Here is a 22519-nt window from a genome sequence, read left to right as displayed (position 1 = left end):
GGAGAGGGAGAGGAAGAAGCAGAGGAAGAGGGATTTCTTGAGGTGGAATGAGGATGGGGAAAACAGGATTAAGAGGGAAAAGCAAGCCTCTTAGGTGGGATTAAAAGTAACAAAAAAGCTGTTACCCAGGAGCTTGTAGCTGTTCTAAAATTGCCTTGTGCAGAAAAAGATAGAAAGAGGTGAATGTTGGGACTTAGATGAAGAAACATGGGAACTAATTATAGTCCTCAATCCTCTCTTTTGAGCTGGAAAATAAGTAAATGAAGGATTTATAAAATGTATATCACAGCAAAAGGCACATACAGTTTTTATATGATTCACCAAATCATTCAACAAAAATTGCTGTCAAGGAAAGGCTGGCTAGAAATGCTTTGAACTTGGGTGAGAGGTAATGACAACTTCTAACATACAGACAGGAGTGGTTGTTTACCTTTGTTGCTAATAAAATGAAAGAGGGATACTCTTCAACAATTACACAAAATGCACTGTGAACATTGTGCTGATATAAGTGCACCCAAAAAATTATATTGCTAAAGAGTGTCTCAGTTTGTAGACTTGTGCAAAGACATTGCAGATACTGAATTCTGGAAGTTGTACCAAGAGAAGTGGAAAAGGATTTATAAAACCCATAAAACTATTTGGCTTCTTGCATCTCCACAAAAAGATGAGGAACATGCTGACTATTTTAGAACAGAGAGCAACTTCGGATTTCACATGATGAAATTATGACTGTGACAGAAAATGAGCCATTGAATCACATGTTCCTTTTTCAGAAAGAAAAATTTAATGTGTAAACACCATTTTTGTAACCTGTTTGTACAGGGAAAAAAATGAATACATTAATTAATAGACATGAAGTAAAATAATGCAGTATGCCTCTCTGATTTGTTCCACAATTCACCCACATAAAGGAATAGAGGTATAGAAACCTAAGAATAATTTTTTTGGTATCTAAATCTAAAGCCCAATTTCCTGTAATTTTCAAAGAATATACTAGCACAAGGCTGATAGTAAAGATCCTCTGCACAGAACACAGTCTTTCAGAAAATGGTTCTCTGTACTGCAGATTGAATCTGACTGGAAGTTTCTAGAAAAGAGCAACAACAACAAAAACCAACCAACCAATTGAAAAACTCAAAAAACAAACAAACAAAACCAACACAAACCTTGTACGCAGACAGCTTTCTCAGCACAGATTACTCAAGAGTTTGGGCTGGAAGCCTGAGTCAAAATTGAACAAAAGCCATTCTGCTTATGAAGAATTCACTTCCAGCAGCCTCTGTTCCAGAATGACAAAGCTCTGCCAGCCACACGGGGCACAGCAGGAAGAAGAGAAGCCAGGAGGAAACTTGGCTTCATACCTATTCCAGCTTTAATCATCCTTTTTGAACTGGCTTCAGCTGTCAGTTGTGTGGAAGACAAAAACCTGTGAAGAAGTATAAAACCAGGTTATATTAGAGGTGATATTGCCATCAGCATTTGCTGCTCATCTGCCATTCTATTAGGAGAAAACAGTAATACAAGTCCTGTCATAAAATCTGATAAATGAGGATATCCACCAGGCAATGCCTATTTTTTGAGGGGGGCATAATTTTTGAAAGAAATAACGAACAAGTATGATGCCAGGTTTTAATGGATTGATTGTTGTTGCTGCTGTTCTTTACTGGATCCTGGGCACAAGAAAACAGTAATGTTGTGGACAGCAAAACCTGCTGCCTTTCTCTCTCTTCAGGCTTTTATTCCAGTCTCATATTTTCTGTTTCCACTTCCTGTAATTTCTTGGGTTATCAACTCATCTAGCCCTTCTAAAGATATTTTCAAATTATTTGCATAAGTAATCCACCCAAACTTGTAATGTTTATTATTTGTCTCTATAAAGATACCGCAGGACCTATCACATTCATGTAAGACAGGTAGCTATCACTTAGGTTAATAGATAACCAGGTTATATACCAGTATGGACTATGAAACCAGAGGGATTTCCATGCTATATTTTGAATTATGTATTGAAATCTTTAATGATGGCTGGTAGTTAATCACAGACATGAAAAGATAGTGTCCTTATGCCAGTCAGTAAAATTACACATATATCCACAGCTGCCTTCAAAAGATGCTTTTAGTGACTTGATAATTTTGCAATATGCTTTGTGTCCTAGATGCTCTGTCAGGTTCTTTCAGATGCTTTCAGTGCAAAAGGTTAATTTGTTTTGTTAGCCAAGGTGGTAAACAGATAATCTGACAAACCTGGTCTGGTGTGATAGAGGCATTTTAAAGCAGACAATGGAGAGTTCTAAAGTGGCTGTGGTAGGGAAGCAAGACCAAGAATACAAGGGTTTGCTTCAACAGTTAGATTTGCTTATGGGCAGAAGAAGAAAGGCTAGGATACTAATGAAGATGAGTGAGCGGCAGAAACAAAAGTCAGTTTCCTAGGACATGTATTTATTCTAAAGTTTTAAGTGCTTGTAGATCATCTTAGTGCCAGAAACTTGCAGTTGTTTATTTTCCAGCATCTTTGTACTAGTTAGGATACTGTGACACATTTTCAATACAAAAATAAGATAGACTGAAAGCTCTCTATGTTGTAACATTATATACAGAAATAAAAACCAAGGTCTGGTTTAATCATAGTCATAGTATGGTTTTAATTTGCTTAATAACTTACCATGGTACAGGCAGGATTTTCAAAACAGTTTTTTCTAAATTAGATGAAATGGAAGGCTGACATCAGGAAACACTGCTGAGAAAATAAAATATTTTGAGAAATTCGAGGCCTTCATTTAGAGTACAGCTTCCATTTTTGAAAGTCACACGTGGACTTTAAAAATTACACCTATAGTTACATTGCAAAATATTGATGTTGAAATTGAAGAAATTTGTAGAAAAAGCTGTAGGGAGGTTGCAATGAACCCATGAACTTTTTTTTCCCCTGGAATTTACATGCTTATAGTATACATTCTGCTATAGTTTTTGGCTTAGAATTTATGTCCCTGGGTTGATATTATTACTAATTAGTGAGGGGTTTAATTTGTAGGGCTGTACCTGCAAAAAGGATAGTAATCATGATTACTGCAGTCTGCAGGTCTGGACACCAATATGATGACAAACAGAACTGGTGGAATCCTTCATTCACAGACACCCTTTGCATATAATATACTAGATGCTGAAAAAAGTGAGAGAACATGAAAACAAAAAAACCTCTGTTTCCCTCCTGGAATAAGCATGTTAAATATGCATACATTGCATTCTTGAAGCTGTTTTTAGCTTGAACAAGAAATAAAATAGCCCCTGAAACTGTGAGTAATACTTTCATAATATTAAGTCTAAAAATTAGAGAGGGAACTTTCTGAAATTACTCCCCCCTCCATATATATATGTGTGTGTGTTCTTTTCCTTTTCAAAAGTGTTGATATCTCTCTGTAGATTGTCGCTAGTTGTTGATAATTTTTAACTTTCTGTGTATGTCAGAGGACATGCATGCCATTCCTCCTTGTGCTGACTTTCAGAATATTAGCCATAATCTGAGGGGAAGAGTTATCCAGGATGGCAGTCCTCAACAAGACTTCTCTATTTTATTAGTGTTACATAGAGAATGGAGAAAAATCTATTGTTTTGAAATAATCTGTTAAAAAAATTAAAGAAACATAAGCAGGGGAAACAACCCTTTTTCTTTCTCTAGAAATAGCTAATTCTTTCACTGTGAGGTCAGCTACCTCCAGTCTGAAAGGATCTTGAGTGTGGAGATAGCTAAATGTTACCATGGATCAATACATGATACATCTAATGCAGCAAACTGATTACCTCTGCACCTGCAGAGGTCACCTGAATGAAGACATCACATTCTGTCCTCTCTTGCATCTTCAAAAGGGCACAAAAGTTACAACTCAGCACATTTCTTAGAGCGTAAACAGGTGAACTAGGTAGGGTGTTATTACAGACAAGAACTATAGCACTGAGCATGATATATTCAGCTGGAGGGTAGCGGCATGTCAACAGTGAAGGTTTCTCTATCATCTTTCATATCAGCAGGTTTTGTAATTGGACATTTATACAATTGCAAAATTGTTGCACTGATTAAAATAGGAAGCAAATGCAGTTGTATAATGGGACATTTGTGCTTGCAATTGCTAAGTCATTTGCAAACTGAGCAGATTTATGTTTGCCTTGCAAAATTGAAATATTAATGAAAGATGGAGAAGTGAAAGTAATCAGAAATTGTGAGTTTGGGGAAAGAAGGATCCTGCACTCTCATTTCTAATAAAATTAAGTGACCCAGAGCAGTGATTTTATATACTGTCATGGTTCAAGAAGATCTGTCTCTTACGTTGTATTACAATATACCAATACACATACTTCTAATCTGAAGAAGGGATTCTCCCTGATTCGCTGACAAAAAGAGAGAAAGAACCACTGTTCCACTGGACAAAAGAAATCTTTAGTACAGCTAGAAAAAAGGATGATTATTTACTTTAATGAGAAAACACCAGAGATCATTTATTCTGAGGCTCACTCACACAAATCAGTTTTTCCAGAAAATAGTCACTTTTACAAAGAAGATAGATTTGAATATATTAGGCTAATATTTATGTTCATAAACATAAATATTATGATAATATAATAATATTCATATACATATATCCATTCATATATAATATACTACTAATAATAATATTCAGATACTCTTCCAACATATCAAGAGCAAGGTCTCCAGGGGTTAGTTGCTCATTTTCCTGGTATGGTGCTCTTCTGTCCTGCTGATGTGGCTTTAGCAACTGTTGTTGCATACTACTTAGAAACAGCATGTTTCTTTCTTGTTATGCTTTCCTTTATTTTTTTTTTTTTAGACCCATTTAGGTGCATTAACAAGAAATGTTTCTTCTCAAAAAGCAGCAATACTGAAAACAGAAAATGAAAGTTTTCTCATATTACATAGTTTGAAAACCGCAGGCATAAATCATCAGTTATCAATGGAGTCATCAGAAGTATTAATGTGATATGTAGCAATTAATTGCATCTTGCCCCATTTAAAAAAACAAGCAAACACAAGCAAACAAAATCAAATAGTGATTCAACAAGCTGCAAGTGAACTCTAGACTGCAAAGAAAGTAGCAAAATTCCCATTAATGCCTTTTGACCAGATTTTATGCCTAAATACCCAGTGGGTGCAATATCAGTAGGTAACTGCAGTAACAAAGCGGTAGTTACAGCACTGAAGGGATCGATTGGAGCACAACACTGAGGCTCATGTTAGTAAATAATCTTAACTCAAACTGCCAGCAATTTAAAGTCAAAGAAAACAATTTTGAGATGCTTTAGATTACATTGTTTCCCTTCTATTTAAGGAAATACACAAGTAATACTTAAGTAAAATTAAAGAGAGCTATTCCTTTCTTCTTCTTGTGTCTCAGTCCTGAAAGTGAAGAACACTAGATCTTTGTATCCTAGGGCAGCTGGCTTGAGGGAGGTCCCAAGTTTGTTTCTAAATTAGCCTTAAGTCTGTGTTATTTCACTTCAGAAATGAAGAACCTCTTTACTTTTTGAGTTCCTGAGCATGAAGAGCAAAGGCAATAGTGACTCCACAATAGAGAAGTGCAAAAATTTATTTTGGAAGAGAAAAATAACCTTCGTTAGGTTATTTAAAATATTTGGAGTGGAGGGTTTGTTTGTTGGTATAACTGTTAATTGTCTTCAATAACAAATTGTCATAAGTAAAATCTTGGAGAAGACACAAACAATTATTTACATTGTGTCTCTATGCAGGAAGCCACAATGGTAAGCTTTTACTTCTAAGTAATTGCTGTGTGAGCACCCCTATTCATTGTTTGAATGTTACACTTTTCAGGGTGATATAACAAGTTTCCTTCCATTCCCCCTTAAAACCGCTCCAGCAATTAATTTTCTGACCCTTTCTGTGGACATAGAGCTCCAATGTCATCCAGCAGCCATTGCCTTATATACCTCTATGTGTACTTAATGTGTCCACACAGAAACAACCTTCCAAATCACTGGTGATCTGGACAACAGCCATTTTCCCCAGCTGAAATGCTGCAGTCTGTTTCCCGTGAGATTCTGGGTTCTTGCACACAAGGCATTTATGCTGATTAAGCTACTTTTTTTAATCAGCAGAGCGTGCACTGTCAAGCATATTTGACTCAAATATATAAGCATAAATTGATTTACTCAGTTAAAAGCTTTCATCTGGCAGTAATAGATAATAGGTGGAGCTACAGGAATCCACAGTGCTTATGGATCCCAATTTACTTTTGGTCTCTAAAGCAGAATGCTAAAACTGGATAGGAATTTCTTCACTGGCACTTCACAGAACACTGAGTTCTTGAGAGTGAGATGTACTATTTCTCCTAATAACATTACTTCTTCATTGGCTTTCCCTTGCTAGCCTGACACAAATATGCTTCTAAATTATCATTATGCCCTATGTTACTGCAAAATACGAGGCATACATTGCTGCCATAAGACAAAAGTCTAGATACAAGCTGTAGGAGCTTTAATGAGATGTACTGAGAAAAGGAGCCCTGCTCTTGTTCAAGAACATAAAATTTAGTGTCAGACTTTGTTCATTTTAGTGTGTGGATAAAGCCAAAAGAGGCAGTGATTAAAAAGAATATATATGTATTTTGCATATTCTTTTAGGACATGTCAGCCATCCTAAGGGTTGGAAATAGTCAAAATAGTGTGTTCTGTCCAATGAACTGCTGCAAAGATAACAGATTTTTTAATGACCATTAACTGGGAACCAGATCAATGATGTAGTTATAATCCTCAAAATTACTGATCAACCCTTTTCACCTAGTCAGCTGTTTGCTGTAACAGGAAATGAGGAAACAGTTTCTTGGATGAGATAAACAAACAATTTTTATCATTGCAAAATTGAAGTGTGCAGCACAAGTTAAATAGCTTTTTAGATTTTGTTTTAGCAGTTACCGCTTGCCTTATTTTTTAACTCCATCTGACTGTTCCTGTATTCCTGCTTTGTGTTACCTTAAAGAATTAAACCAGTTATCCTTCCAAATAAGCAGCCCAACTTTTTTTTAAAACAATTGTCTTATTCACAGCTGTTACAAGAAATTTAAGTGTAGAGATTGGTTTACTTAGGTTTTTCGGCTAACAAAGGTCAAGAGTTATAAATGTGTGAATCATTAATTGTAGTGCGTGTTCCTTTTGCTGTGTTGCTGAGAATTGCACACGAGAACAGAGATTAAATACTTCCCCACAGGCTGCAGTGTTTTTTCCCCCCATTGCCAAAGTTAACTCTGCACTGGTACAAGGAGACATCTACTCAGTTGTATAGGTTGCTTCTGGTGGCCCCTTGGATATGGACATCCCCAAAAATAATGTTACATCGAGTTTTCTGTGATTTTCTTGCTTTTCCCAGAGAAGAGAGCATCATATTAAAGTGCCATTGACAGGGTGTCAATTTGCCATTTTGTCAGGTGCTTTGATACATGTACACTTTTATAAAAGAGAAGAACTTTAGTTAGATCTGGGAGCTCATAGCATCACTCAGGTGACTGATCCCAAAGCATTTAACACAGTTCAGTAGGAACATTTCTGACCTTAAAGTGAAGTTTGTGAATTATTAGTTGCTAACTGGTGTTCCAAAAGTATGCTTGCAAATTATGGGTCAAACATCTTGCTGTCCCAGTATGGTATCTTCTGAGGGCAGATATTACTTGTGACCAGGGCTCAGGAACAGATCCTAGCTGGTGTGGCCTGTGGCTTTTTTAATTGCAGTGGTCAGTCACTGAGTGTATTCATACAGTGTTACTGAGGGCCAATGCTGTGCACTGACTGAGCAGTATTGCACTTAACATGCTACAGTTCTGAGTGGAATTCTGGATGTGTTTGGGGGCTGTAAGAAAGAGCAGTCTGTCTCCATCAGACATAGCTGTCGAGCTTAGACTGAGGCAGCCTCTCAGTGGAGCTTTAGAGGTTGGCTCAGTGTGGCTGAATGGTGAATGTGGACCAAAGAGCAGGCTTGAATAGCACTGAGCTGATACTGCTGAGATATACAGAGCATGCAACACTTGAAGCATGTACTTCCCATTGCAGAAGAGGGACATTGACAACTATTACTGAAGAGGAATATTTTAGTACGCAAGATGCTTTCTTACCAGCAGCAAGATTAGCACTCAAGGAAAACTTTCAAAAGCAAGCAATGAAAGCTTGAATAAGAGGCAAAGATTGCAAAGTATCTAGCTTTGTAAAAGGACATGTAAAAGCCAGTAGTGAGAGCAGTACTCTATTTTGGCATCCAAATGTGACTAGCAACCTTTGACTCTATGCCAGTTCAGCACTGGGTGTGAAACTCTTGGCAACTTGCCTTGGCTTCACAGCATTTTGAGGTCTGGAGACAGAGAGTGCAGAGAGAGAGGGAGTGCAGAGACCTGAGTATTGAGATGATTTCATAAGTCTTGTTTGTTTCTCTTTTCTATTTACAAGAAATTATTAATGCCTTTAGGGACTATGGAGGATCTAGCTTGCAAAGCTTAGGTTGCCGAAACAAATTATATCCCCCATTTCTTTAGAAATGGTGCTTAGTAGTGTTAAGCTGTATTTTGTCCTCCCTTGAAACAAACAAACAAAAATATTTCTAGTAACAGAAAGCTTTTGTCTGATGTGATTTTCAATAAGTGAAAATCGCATCAGCTTAAAACGCCAAACTTCCTTGTTAAGAGCCAACGTGGTTTTTAACGTCTCCCCTTATCCCAGAATTATCAGAACTGTGTAGAGTATCTGTAAACAAATGGCTACAGATTCTGAGAAATCAGAAAAAATAAAATTATAAGAATGTTTTTGGTATAGTTTGTGCTTGCACAACAAATACACTACATTTAACCCGAACCTTTAAATAAACTAATTGCTGATAAAAGGGGTGCTTTTCCAAAACAGTGGTATGATTTTCTGTTTGTTTGTAGGTGTGAATTTCCCCAAGTCAGAATAAATTTTATGTTTGTATTTATGCAATGAATGGTATAAATTCAGAAGTCCTCTCACTAATCTTCCTAGGAGTTTCAATTAAGAGGTGCATACAGGTCTTCAAGACTCTGGTAACTATGGATTTTTCTCAGAGTTCTTTTGCCCATCTCCTGTTTAAGGCAGCGCTCCTCCTCTGCGTGGGAGGGGAGAGAAGGCGGGTTGTACTTCCCAGCATCGCTGCCACAGACCTTGGCAGCAGAAAGCCCTGTCAGGCAAAGGGGGGTGATCTAGAAGCAGCAGGGTTAGCAGATGCGAAGCCTGCCAACCTCGAGTCACCAGCGCAGGAAAGGAGTTCACCAACCCTTTACTTCTTTGCTCATATTACCCTGCAGTTGTGTACATTGTGACTTCTGTGCCTGTAGTACCAGATTTTATGGTCATCACCTTCCCCTGCGGACAGCACAACCCACAAATTTGTTATTGTGGTTATTCCAGCATCCCTTTCGGAAGTTCAATGCCAAGCATACCATGATACTTCAAAGCAGAGATCCTAAAGGAAGGTACTGTGTAAGCTCTTACAGACATTGCTGGGAGCAGCAGTGTGTCCCACATGCCTGTTTATTCCCATGCTGGCTTGTAGAAGAAGGTAGAGCAGCAGATTTCTCTACACTGGCAAATCCTATATAGCCTGTTTTGTGCGACTCACACTTTTTTGTTCCCCTGCATGTCTTTAATAGAATTAACAGATGGATTTTTTCCTTTAAGCTCTAATGAACTTTACTAAGATACTCACAAACTGTGCCAGAAGTTTTAAGCAGTCTTTTTCTCTAGTGGTTCATTTGGCACCATAATTTCTTATCTTAACAAAGGCACTGACACTTTGTGGGTGACAGTTCTTGCTCTGTATCACCATCAGAATGTGTGACATATTAACTTTAAAGCAACAAAGAGCTTTTATTTGCTGAAAACAGGTCTCTTTAAATATTGACTTCTTTAAACATTAAACATTATGGACAAACATCCCAGAGTTGATGATGCAGGGATTGCAAAATAAATTACTGTTTAAACCATGGAATGTGCAGCATGACAGTTCAGTGCAGCTGCCAGGGCCACCTCCAGCTACCCTCTGGAAAGTGCTCTCACCAACTGTGATATCAGGGCTAACAGTGATTTCAGACTTACTCCAGGAAGCATTATTGTCAAATAAGCATACTGATTAATTGCTTTAATGACTTCAGAGCAATCTCTTATTAACTGTCTTCTGATTTCAGAAGTTACTGCTTTTGTGAAAAAGCAATAGAGATAGAAAAAGCTTTTGAGAAGTTATTGCTTTTGCGAAAAATTATGTTGGTCATTTGGTCACATCAAAAATGAAAGTATGTAACTCAAGACATACAGAACTTCATAGCTTAGTAATTTTCTCTCCAGATAAAAATGTATTGGTCAGTTCTTTGGAAATTCCAATCACTGATATTTGTATTGCCTCGGTGAGCTTGCCCAGCACCAGTTTCAAGTTCTTTGAGTCAAACACCTTGCCTGAAGAAGGGAGCACAAATTCTAAGCCATTACCACCTCCTCTGAGTTTTTCTGCCAGATTTGTCTCCTTTTCACTACACTTCAAAAGTAAGAAACAGCTGTTCTCTGGGAAGCCTCAGAAGAGTGTAAACAATGCTATACACTAGATATGTTTTACTTCAGCTCAGAAAAAAATCCTTTTGCAAGCAAATTTACCTATAATCCAGTAGGAAGTCTTTTAACAAAGGAAGAACTTGCAAGACCATACACAGATTGCACTTATGGAAATGGAAAACTGATGGCTTATCTTCAGGACAGAATGATAAACCATCCTTCTACACTGCATTGTAGGTGAGACCAGAAGCACAAGTTCAAAGAAAATCTCCCAATTTTTCCCACCTACAAAGAGTGCTCAAAGCATATTATCTGCATTACCTGCAGGTAACTGCAACCCAGAAGATGTGCCCCTAGACTGCTTCAGCCACTAATGAGCAACAGAATCAGAGGAGGATCAATCTAAAATAAAACCTACTGAAATTAATGTATTGTGGAATACCCACAAAATTTTTTACTTTATAGATTCACTCCTACTGTGTTATCCTACTTATCAATGCATGCACAGCCCAAACAGTCTTCTGATATATAATTAATTACCATTTCAGCTGCAGTAGCACCTTTGGTAGATGTTGAATAATTCATAAATACACTAATAAATGGGAAAAAAAAACCCCAGAAACCAAAGCCAAACAAAATAAATGGTCTCTGTTTCAAAACTGAAATGTAATTTTTGTCTAATGCATTTTCTTCTGCTACTTCAAAGCTTTGGAAGGAAACACTGGGCTTCCAGCCACAGGCAGGATTAAAGCTCAGATGACTTAGGTCAGTGTTACTTCACTGACTTCAGTGTACAAAATAACTACATATCCTAGATAAAGATCTAGGAAAAAAATGTATTTTTCCATAAGAACTGACTGAAAATTAAGAATTTAAGTGTATGTTTTAAATTACCATGGTAAGAATATCACACCAGCATAAATAACAAGATTCACTCAGTTATTTTCTGCTCTTCATTCCAAGCCACCAGTTCTACTACATTATAAAGGGAAGGCTGGAAGCATCCCTGCCATGAGAAACAATAGATTCATGCACCACACCTTTACAGAATGTTATCTAAAGCCCTACAATTCCTTTTGGATGCTAAATGTTTATGTATGTATCTCTCCATCTATCTACATGCATATATTCTCAGGCAGCATTTGGAAGTTCCTTCTACCTCAAAGTTTACATCTGTCTCTTCCTGTTCAAGCTAACCTGCATTGATCTGCTTTAAATTAAGACCATGTGTTATACCTCTTAATTCTGAGAAGGTTTACTCCAGCCTGCATTCTACCTATCAGTATTCTCCTTAGCAGAAGCTGCAGGCTAGTTCTCCACCCAATTATTCACACATGTCATAGGTTTCCAGAAGATTGTTATTGTTATGCTCCAAGAGAATCTTCTTGGAAGAATCCAAGAGAATCTCTTTTTGGAAAAGAGATCCCTCCATGGCACCTGCAGTCACTTATATGCATTCTGCATTCCCCATTTTTCAAAGGCCCTAGAGTTTCTGTCTACCTTTTCCAGTGCTGCTGGCTTGGCATGTCAGGGAATTTCTTTCTTTTCCTAGTGATCAGTGAATTGATGACCTTCCTAGCAAGTGCACCTAGAGGTAGTCACCTGGGCTACTCTAATATAAACAATGTTGAGTATAAATAAACTGGAATTTTACCAAGATTAATTAATTTAAAAATCTCAGTGAGCTGAGCTGATCTTGACTGACCTATAGATAAAAGACACAGGTTAAATCAGCTGTAAATCTGAACATTTACTATCCAGAGGAAGTTGTTGATGTAATTATAGGTAACTGCTGAAATCATAACAGTTCTATAACAGATGTGCTCTTGGAAAGGTATTAGCTCATAGACAGAAGATGCCAGATGATTAAAAAAGAACCGCCATATTGTTGCATGTGAGCACAAAGTAGTTTACCCTGTTAAAAAAAACTAAAGCAAAAACAATTTTCTGACAATAAACTCGGACACAAAGTCTTAGTTTAGTTTCATTGAGAGAATTTGGACACTCAGCAGCTTCTGAGCAGACTGAGCAGTGATGGTGCTTTCGAGTCTGCTAGATATTACATAGTTACTAATAATCTTCCTGACATCACTGGTGAAAGTTAAAATCCAAGACAACTGAGAATAAAAGCAGTAGATAAATTGGCAGCTTTGGCCTATGTGCCCTTTTATCTGAACAAGTCTGAATATTCAGTTTTGCAAGTGTGATTGTGCAACTCAGAGATAACTGTTCCACTTCTGTCCCAGTGCTCTTTAGTTAGTCACTGCCTGCAATATTTTCTGCAATACCTGTCCTTGACACTATCCAATAAAGATTATTTTAAATTTATGTGTATGAAAAGTGTATTCTTTGTGTGTGTGAAATTTTGTTTTCCTACTGCCTCTTAAAAAAAATGCCTCTTTTTCTTTGTCTCCATCTCTGCTCTCTGCACTTCACACTCAGAAAGGCTTTGCTAACAGCTCCAGTGCAGCATGGAGAACAAGCAAAACATTTCAGAAGCTGGGCAGCATTTCACTTGAATATCATCAAATCATCTCTGTATTTAAAGTTGGAGATATGCTTGTGTGATTTAATTGAATTAGGACATTACACAAAAAAATATTTTATCTAAGCCTGATTTATGCTTTCTGCTGGTGCTACCAAAGAGTCATCTTGAGTATGTGACACCAAGAACATTCAGAATTTAAAGAGAAAACAACACAAACTCAAATCCTTCTTCTTCTGGGTAAGGAAATCACCCTGCTTGGGGATTTATTTGGCAGAGCTTAGAATGTATCAAATCTGACTGAAGATGAGGAAACTCAGTGTCTTGCTAATGCGCTTCAGATGGATACAATGATGACAGCAAGTGCTTCATGATTGTGAATAAAAACGCAACCAGCAAACTGACACATCTAAGAAATACTTCTCTAAGACACACAGCTGCACTGCTGAACTACCTGATAGTCAGCTCTCAGAATATAAGCTTTCCTCCACCTGACAAATTCCATTCAATTTTTAAGAATTTATATGGGCAGCTTTCTAGCTGCCAAAGGTTGTGGAAGCTTTTCAGTTTTGTTTTTCACACATTGTCAAAAGATTTTTTGTTTTGGCTTGTGTGCTTTCAAAGGCAGAACAGAAATATTGACAAAGGCACTATTCATGTCCGTATTTAACTGCTGATTGACAACTCTTTTTCTGCATGCTGGTAGAAGGTGCTGAGTTATATCTTTGGCTGGAAGGAGCCCACAGTGAAATTGAGCACCTCTTCCTCAGTCCCAAATAACTGCAAATCTAAAGGGTCTTTTGTTGAAAGATTATTGAGTTTCAGAAATTAAGGCAAGAAAGAAAAATATTTTTTTTCCCACTCAAACTCTGACCCCTGAACTCAGGATAGATATTTCTACCGTCCTCATCAGCATGCCATCTAACAAAGAGGTTAGTTTCCGTTAGGTGTTTTGTTTCCTCCCAAATAATTTCAATGAAATAAGAGCAAAGTTAAAATGTTTATGTTTAAAAATTCTATGGCATAAAAAAGGAAAAGTTGAAGAGATGGACCTTGTTAAGTAATGAGATATTATTTTCTATACAATAAATATAAACCAGAAAAAAAACTCAGAGAAAATAGGCAAGTATTTTGGGTTTTACATCTTCTAACAAAAAGCTATTTCACATTTTTAAGCAGTATTTACACATAATTGCCTACTAAAAGAAATGATGCAATGTTTCCATGAAACAGCTGCTACTTCTACCTTTTTTAATATTTTGAGCTTTCATTTTTCAATTTGTCCTTTTGAAAGGGGAGCCTTGAAGGGACTCTGGGAGGATCTCATTGCTGTTTGCAGCTCCCTGTAAGGGGGTTGTGGTGAGTCAGGGCCTGCATCCACTACAGTGCCTGCAGGGAGAAGACAAGAGGAAATGACCTTAGGCTGAGGCAAGAGAGAGTCAGATTAGATAGTATAGAAGAATTGTCACTGTTAGGGTGGTCAGACACTGGAATAGGTTTCCCAAGGAGGTGGTGGAGTCACCATCCCTGGAGGTGTTCAAGAGCCATCTGGGTCTGGCATTGGGTGGTGTGTTTTAGGGGTTTAGGGCAGTGCTGGGTTGGTGGTTGGACTTGATGAACTTGAAGGTCTCTCCCAACCTTGATCATTCTATGAAAACATTTACCTGGATATTGCAGGGTCAACATGCTGGACTTTGTCTTTCAAATACATGGAAACAACTTGGCATTTACATGGGCCAAAATACTTAGAAGTGTTTCCATTTCAGAGGTGGACTTTTTGAATGCATATATAGCGAGTGAGGCAGAGTCAGCCCTAATATTCACCATATAATAATGTACCAGGAATAAAGGGTCTATGGCTACATTAGCATTTGAATTGTCTCTCTAGTATGAGAGCATTTATCTAATTTAATGTTTCCAAATATTCTGGCATGTCAAATAAATGTGAAATAATTGAATCCATAGAAATATCAAGATGATTATTTTTCAAAAGGGAGAAAGATAGTAAAAAGATGAGGGAAGCAGCAAAAAGGGATTAGCAAGCTACTCATAAATGTACATGTCCAATCAGCATTTTGACAAAAACTTGTGTGACATTTTGTTCTCTGGGTGCCCAGTAGTTTTGCCACATTGCTCAGTCTGTAAATTCTGGAAGAGGCCCACCGTTTTTTCAAGAGTTTTCACCTATTCAGGTGGTCCTCCATTACTTGACTCAGGACAGATCTTCTTGCCCTTCATGTTCTTTTAAACTTTTAAACCATTAGAGAGAATATGACTCTGACAGTCTGGCACAAAACCCTTACATCATTCTGCTCCCAGAATTGGTCCTAATTAAGGAGGTGTTTTCTCACATTTCTTTAGCAAAGCTCTGCTGGTGTCATCAGTCTCTCAACAGAGATGCCAATGGATCTCTTCACAGCCTAACTATGAGTAATAACTGCTATTATGTTGTGTTCCATAAAGCCTACATTTCTCCAATTGTTTCAATTCTTAAAAAAAAAAAAACAAAACCAAAAAAAAACCAAAACCAAAACCAAACAATTACAATTTTCATACTTCTTATGCACAAGATTTTAGGAGCACAGTGGGAGAAGAAGAGAACATTGAGTAGAAGACATAGACAGCGAATTTTCTTCCAATTTTAAACTCTTTCTTACAAAAACTTAAACCAACTAATCTTAAAAAGGAGAACTATTTTAAATGTTTTCAGAGGAAAATCAGGGAAATGAACTTTGCCTGAAGGCATGCAGCCATCACTTTGGCAGGCCTGCACAAGTAGCATGCCAAGATCAAAAAAAAGAAATCAATCTCACAAAACTTAAAAATTCAGAATGAAAATTTCCCCTTGTATTGAAAAGGAAGCCTCTTTGGGCCCTACCTTCTTAAATTATGATGCCTTACAATCCTTGCTTTCTGCTTTGCATGCACCTATGTCTTGTACATACATATGTAAACACATGTAAACACCACCATTCTTTCAAATTCAATTTTCTCCATGTTTTTTTTAGAATTCAGGTGATTCCAAAACTTGACTTAGAGGTTGCTACAGGAAAGGACTATTCTACCATCAGAAGCATGTTGCTAAATTCAGTTAAAGTGCCTTAAAAATTCATAGTAAGTTGCACAAAATATCTCCAGAAATGTATACCTTTTAATCAATACTATGTGGACTGGTTGTCATAAGCTTTAGAGTATTTTACATAGCCCTATTCTGTGGTGCTCTCAGCCCAGCAGTAACTGTGGTCAGGTGAGTAAGGATGTCTCAAAACTTCATCCAAACCCTCTTTTTACCAGTAAATGTGATTCTCTTCTTCCTCACGTGTGTCCCAGTTCTGCTTCTATAACTACTTAAAAAGTTGATCTATGTTACTGTTCTGTGCAGCTATTTTCACCTCCATTATGGGGGACATAAACACACAATGGGTAGACATAAACCACAGCTAATCAGAACTACTTTGATTTGTGTTTTGTGTATTTATATTCTGCCATGCATGCTATCAAATGTTACTTCAAGAAGCAAAACTTGAGTGGAAAAATACTCTGGTGCTTTGTTCAGGAGCAGTGAGTAGAGGTCCTCACAAAACTTCAGCCTCTGGTAACTCTGAGCAAATCATTCTTCTTTCTTTGCCTGGGGTTTTTATCTCAGCAACTGTGTAGTAATTCTTCTTTTCCCCTACAAATTTTTCTGGTTTTATTTTCAGACAATGTAAGCTCTTGGTACAGGAAATTTCTTGCTGTGCCTTTGACTAGAACCAGAATGAGAAAAATCTGTCTCACCTTCAACTTTCTGTGCACTCTGTTGGAATGACAGTAAAATAAATGCTAAAAAAAATCTAGGCAGCTCTGTTTAAGCCATTCAAACTAACATTACTTTTAGCTGTTTTCAGCTTTTTGGTTCCATTATGCAAAATGGGAGTTTTAACTATGTTGTCGTTAATTTAGTTTAAGAGTTCCTGTAGAAACAGAACTAAGTACCATCTAAACAGTTAAACCACTGTTTTTCACTAGGTGCCTGACTGGGGGGAATTTCCAATAAGAACTGATGTAATACTTGTGTTTGTGAAACAGACAGTGTCATCTCTGGGCTGCATTTCAAAGGCATATCTTTGTGTCAACAAGGTGATGTGACCTGTCCTCATCATTGATGCAAAAGTACTGGCAATCTGGGAGAACTACAGTTGGCAAAGTTAGAAGTTAGCTCTGTGACTTTGAGGTGGGGTCAGATGATGGGAAAAAACTCGCTTCAGACCAGCAAAAGTAAACAAGTCTCAAATAGGCAAGGTTTTTGACATAACCTCTATTCCCAGAGGAAAGCAAAACCAAATACACGTTCTGACCAAAGGCCAAATGCTAAGCCTTGGCTGCATATGCCTAATTTTCATTGTAATCAGCAGGAACTCTGTGTACGTCAAAGGTCAAAACTGAACCCCAACTTCAGCTCAGATCAATATAATAATTTTTCCAGCTCCACCTAAGTGTAATAAATATGAATTCAAGCTATCACATCACTAACTAATACATTAGAATAAGAGATGTGCTAAGAAACCAGACACTAAAGCTGCAGAAGGAGAAGAAATTAATGGATGGACTTAAGTCAAACATGTCACCTCAACTACAGTATATAAGGTTAAAGAATAGCAAGCAATCTGATAAATGCCACTGAGAACTGAGTGTTTGCAGTTGAATCCAAGTAAAAATATAAAACCATTATCCAGCCATTTTTCTTGAAAGGCGGAATGTTTTCCCTTTTGAAGTACCTACTGGCTTGAATTAGTTTGGCACCATCTACTTCCTCTGTGCCCACCATGACATGAGGCTACAATGAGTCTTCTCCTTCCAGCGCATCAGTTTTCATTCCGTGCTCTGTCTTGGCTATCCCTTTGGAATATGACTGTATGAGGTGCAGAGTCTGACATACAGCATGAATTAAATCCCCAGGCACTCTGCTCTCAGCAATCCAGGTTATGAGGTCCAGGTTACTTCTAACTCTGTTCCAGCAGAAGCAACACAGGACACCTGCTCAAGCTCTGATAACAGTTGTATGCATCCTTTGAAGGGAGACAGGTATGAATTAAATTTAAATTTTAAAATAGTAATTCCCATCTCACACATACAATCTGTGCACACAAATTCAGATACAGTTCTTGGGGGTTACTTGGTTTATATACACATAGATACAGTTGGCTGCAAATAACCACCTGTCCTTAACTAGCACATCTCTCACTGTAATTATTTTTATAGTTAAAGAACTCCTATTTTGACAAAGATATCTTGATCATCATTTTGGGATGCACTGTATGATTTATATGCTTAAAACAGGAAAACATACCCCTCAGAGCCCTCCCAATTTGTTTTTCTGCATATATTCAGTTTAGCTAGGTTTATATATTCAGAAAGTAGAAAATTAATAGAGACAGAGAAAATGTTAAATAAATCTGAAGTGTGTGCATGTTATTTCACAGTTATTAAATTTCTGCCTTCCCAAGTGGGAGTGGAGATTATGTACTATAGTGTGACTATATATATATATCGTCTATTTTAAACTGTATTATGATGTAAAATATTTTACTACTAAAGTAGAGAAGCACTCAGATCTTAAACAAACCAGTCTTAGAGTTCTAATTGTAATGTAATGTCTTCCAGCTGCTAATGTGCAATATTCCAGCAGAGCTTTTCTTGTTGGCTGCTAGGATTTATGTTACACTTCACCTTGAAGTGTTCTGGAAATGCAGGGCCTGGTTCCACTTCTCTGCTCTGTCATGCTCACAGTCGTGTGATGATGCATCATCAACATGGCCCAGCATGTCTGTCAGGGATCTCCCCAGAGCGTGCTGGGCTTTTTGTTTGCAAAGACAGCACAGACATCACTTGGCAATGTAAGACCATTGAGATTTTAGTCATAAGAACTGAAAGGACTCCTTGCATGTTGTGGTGACTTTTCATTCTGAAGTGGCAATTTCTTTGTTACCTCAATAGCCTCCTCCTTCGGTGCCATAATTGTAACCTCAATATCCTATCTATTTGCCTTAAAGGAAGGAATTTGACTTAATTCAGCAAGTATGAGGTCAGTAAGGAAATCCTCTATTGTGCCTCTATGCTAGCCTTGCTATTGGCATCACTGACTAGGAGAAAGAGGCAAAACAGGGAACCCTGGAAATTTGATACATTTATTTGGCAGGTTTGATCCCTGTAAAAGGATATAATTTGAATAAATTATTGAATTACTGAAGAAATATTGTTTGGAAACAGTATGGTAGAAGAGTGGATGAAAAACCCATGCTGAATGTGTTGCCTTGCTAATCCATTTAAACATCCCACTCTTACTCTGTTAGAGCTTCACCACAATATCAAAATCCCTCTCCTCGCTACAGCCCCTGATGCTTTGAAAATATCATTAAGGTGGGGAGGGGGTGGTGATAGGGGTGTTGGGAAAAGTGAGGGGGAAAAGAAAATAGCATAGAAAGACAGGAAGAAAAAGGAGTAAAAAAGCAAGATGACAAGGTGGTGGGGGGAAAGGAGAGAATAAAACCTGATTTTAAGCTGACAGCATACTCCCGCAGACCCAAGATAATGAAAAATAAGTTACAAACTACATCAAGATCGAACTTCAAAATGCCTGGCTTATTTTCCCTGCTTTTACTCCACTGAGTTATTACTGGTAGGCATCCAACAAAGAAGACACCCTCTTAACTGGAGAGGACCTTCAAACATAACAAAAAATACAGCTGCAGGCCAACTGGTGTTCTTCAATCAGGAGTAAAGGTACTTACGGGAGTAAAGCAAAAAGTGGAAAAAATAGTATCTAATCAGAATTGTAGAGGGGAAAATGTGTCTGTGTGGAAAAAGGTAATTTCCAAGTTGAAAACTAACCAGGGAACAGGCTTGAAATAGTGGAAAACAGTAAACAAATTCCTGTGCGATGAGCTAGCATTGTGCCCTGCAATGAAAAGTAATTGGAAAGTAAAGAAAACAAGTGGTTTGGAGCCAGAGCATAACAAAAACTATCACGGAGTGTCAGATCCCAGATAGCCCACACACTTCTGGTGCTAGGCACCTCTTGGAAGAACAGTGTGTCTCCTGTTAGACTCAGGAGAATTCACAGGAATTTTTAAATCACAGCTGTCTCTCCTGAAGGGGATCTAAGAGATATAAAGAACATTGCTGAATTAGTGCTGCTCTTTCCAGATGCACAACCTCAAAAACTCACTATTACATCAATAGGATAGAGAGACACCAGCACCATTGCATCCAGTTCTACTTCTGTGGGGACCAATAGTTCAACTCAAAGTTCAATATAAAAACACTTCTATGAAAAGCTTTTCTGAACTTCGACATTGTCTTACTTTGCAAATCTCCTGTCAATCCCATTTTATTTTCTTTTCTTCAGGGTGATATTGCCTTTTTATTAAAGAATCCCCCCACCATAAAGAAATTTCCTGTAAACCACTGGACTGCCATTTTAGGAATAAATTTCTTCTGAGATTTAATCCTATGTGCTCATTATCTCCATGCAGGAAGGTCTATCTGCCTGAAACTTGCCCTTCTTTCTTAATTGTGATAGCTGATGTAATGACTCTTGTGATACAAATTAATGTTTTATTTTTATGGGTCTCTGGAGCATTATTATTATTAATTTATTAATTATAAAAATTAGTTACAAGATGCACCCTATCACGAGGACACCACCCTCCCATTATGATTGTTTGTAAGTCAGTTACCTTACTTGTGCCTCATCTGGAAAAGATGCCAGAGGAGGAGTCCATGGAAACTACTGACGTATCTGGAAGAGCCAGTGGTAACACAAGAAGTTACCTGGAAGTCAGTTGGCTTGTGAGATCCTATGCCAGCACACAGGTAGCTAGTACCAACTCTGTTTTCTGGGAGAAATGCCGACGAAGCTGCAACAACCCAAAAGCATTTAAAAGCCCAATGTGTACCCCAGAAACATGCTTCAGTGGGTGTGATGCAGCAGATCTATGTGAATCAGCAAAAGCAAATTAGTTGAGATATACCCATGATTCATTCAAATGAGATGGCTCCTGTAAACTATTATGTCCCTACCCTAGCAGGCAAGGCCACGTACTTTGATCCCTAATAGGAACTTCATGTACTTGTTAAACAAAAATAATTCTCTTCTCAGGACTCCTAGTGTTTGGTATAAGGTATTTGCATCACAATAATATGAGTAGTTTCAACACTGAGAAACCAGCATGGCTTTTTTGATGACTGCTAAGTCATTGCCCTTTTACCAATCAGTAATTCCAGGTCTCTTCTAATGGTCCAATCTCAGCAGAGTTCTCAAGGGAATCTTGCATGTGTTCTGTGCTCCTAGGAAACAAAGACCATGAGTTGATTGAAGACTTTTATAAAATATTATTTTGAGATCTGATTTGTGTAGGCAAATCTGGTCTTAGGACCTCATAATTACTGCCAGTAGAACTGCTTCATCCAAGGTCAGCATCTTTCCTTCTTTTCTGCACAGTCCATCATCCAGGGCCATTTAAATTCTCTTTATTTAAGCATGGGATAATGTCAATGAACCCAGAGTGTGGCATAATATGTAGAAATACCCGTATGCTAACTTAATGTGCTGTCGCTTTTCATTATGTCATGAAGCTGCATTCAAGACACTGTGTTTATTTAACAACAAGGACGGGACATCTGTGTAGAGGGTTAAAGCAACCACTAGGAGTTCCAAATTCTTACGTTGATGAGTATACCTCATCATTACAACACCAAACTACTGCTTCCTTCCCATCCTAAGTAGGAAGGAGGAGATTTACAGTTTAACAGGTTTCTGCTTCACTGTTTTTTGAGTGTAACCTTACTGGTACATTTTCTACTGTGCGCCAAGTGTAGCTGAAACTGTGCATAGCTCTTAATGAACTCTGGTGACTTATTGCTCTACATGTGTTAAATCCGGTGTTAATTTCAGTGGACCTTAATATGCAAAGCTGCAGTCTGTAGTGGCTCAGAAGGATGTTCCACCTACAAATAGGCTCCAGCCTTTGAAACATATACGTTCAGATGGATAGATGAAAGTAGCAACTGTTTGACCTGTCTGTTTCAGACAACTGGTGAATCTTGGTCTTTGACTGCTCCTCACTGAACTGTACAAATCCCTTCACACATCTTCCCTGCAGCTTCACTGCAGTGAAGTTTCACTCCATGGCAAAGCCTGAGCTTTATAATCCCTCTGGCTTGTGATATAGCTGGCTTTCAACAGGGGTTGTAAATACAAGCTAGTGGCAGTGTGAAAATGCCCTTGCTTGCAGTTGCTTCATTATTTTCAAGTGACAGTGAGCTATCCCTTACAGATAGAAAGCAACACTTGTTTCAGAGAAATGCCTTATAATTAAGGTAAGCATTTAATGTTACAGTGACTCCATGACTCATCTCCTTGGGATCCTATTAACTAGCTGTTCTGTTGTTGAAAATAAGTGAATTCTAAAGTCAAGTCAATATTTGGTC

At 37.8% G+C, this 22519-nt stretch overlaps 1 long non-coding RNA gene across 1 annotated transcript; it reads right to left on the bottom strand.

Moving 5' to 3' along the window:
- Positions 1-761: 761 nt before the first annotated feature.
- LOC115491133 (uncharacterized) lies at positions 762-22349 on the bottom strand. Its single transcript, XR_003957093.4, has 3 exons — positions 14295-22349; positions 2663-2737; positions 762-1426 (listed from the first exon to the last, which is right to left on the bottom strand). It is a non-coding gene; the product is annotated as an uncharacterized lncRNA (long non-coding RNA).
- Positions 22350-22519: the final 170 nt, after the last annotated feature.

This window comes from Taeniopygia guttata, chromosome Z (genome assembly GCF_048771995.1).
Source record: "Taeniopygia guttata chromosome Z, bTaeGut7.mat, whole genome shotgun sequence".
NCBI lineage: Eukaryota > Metazoa > Chordata > Aves > Passeriformes > Estrildidae > Taeniopygia > Taeniopygia guttata.
This window is presented reverse-complemented; position numbering and strand designations above follow the sequence as displayed.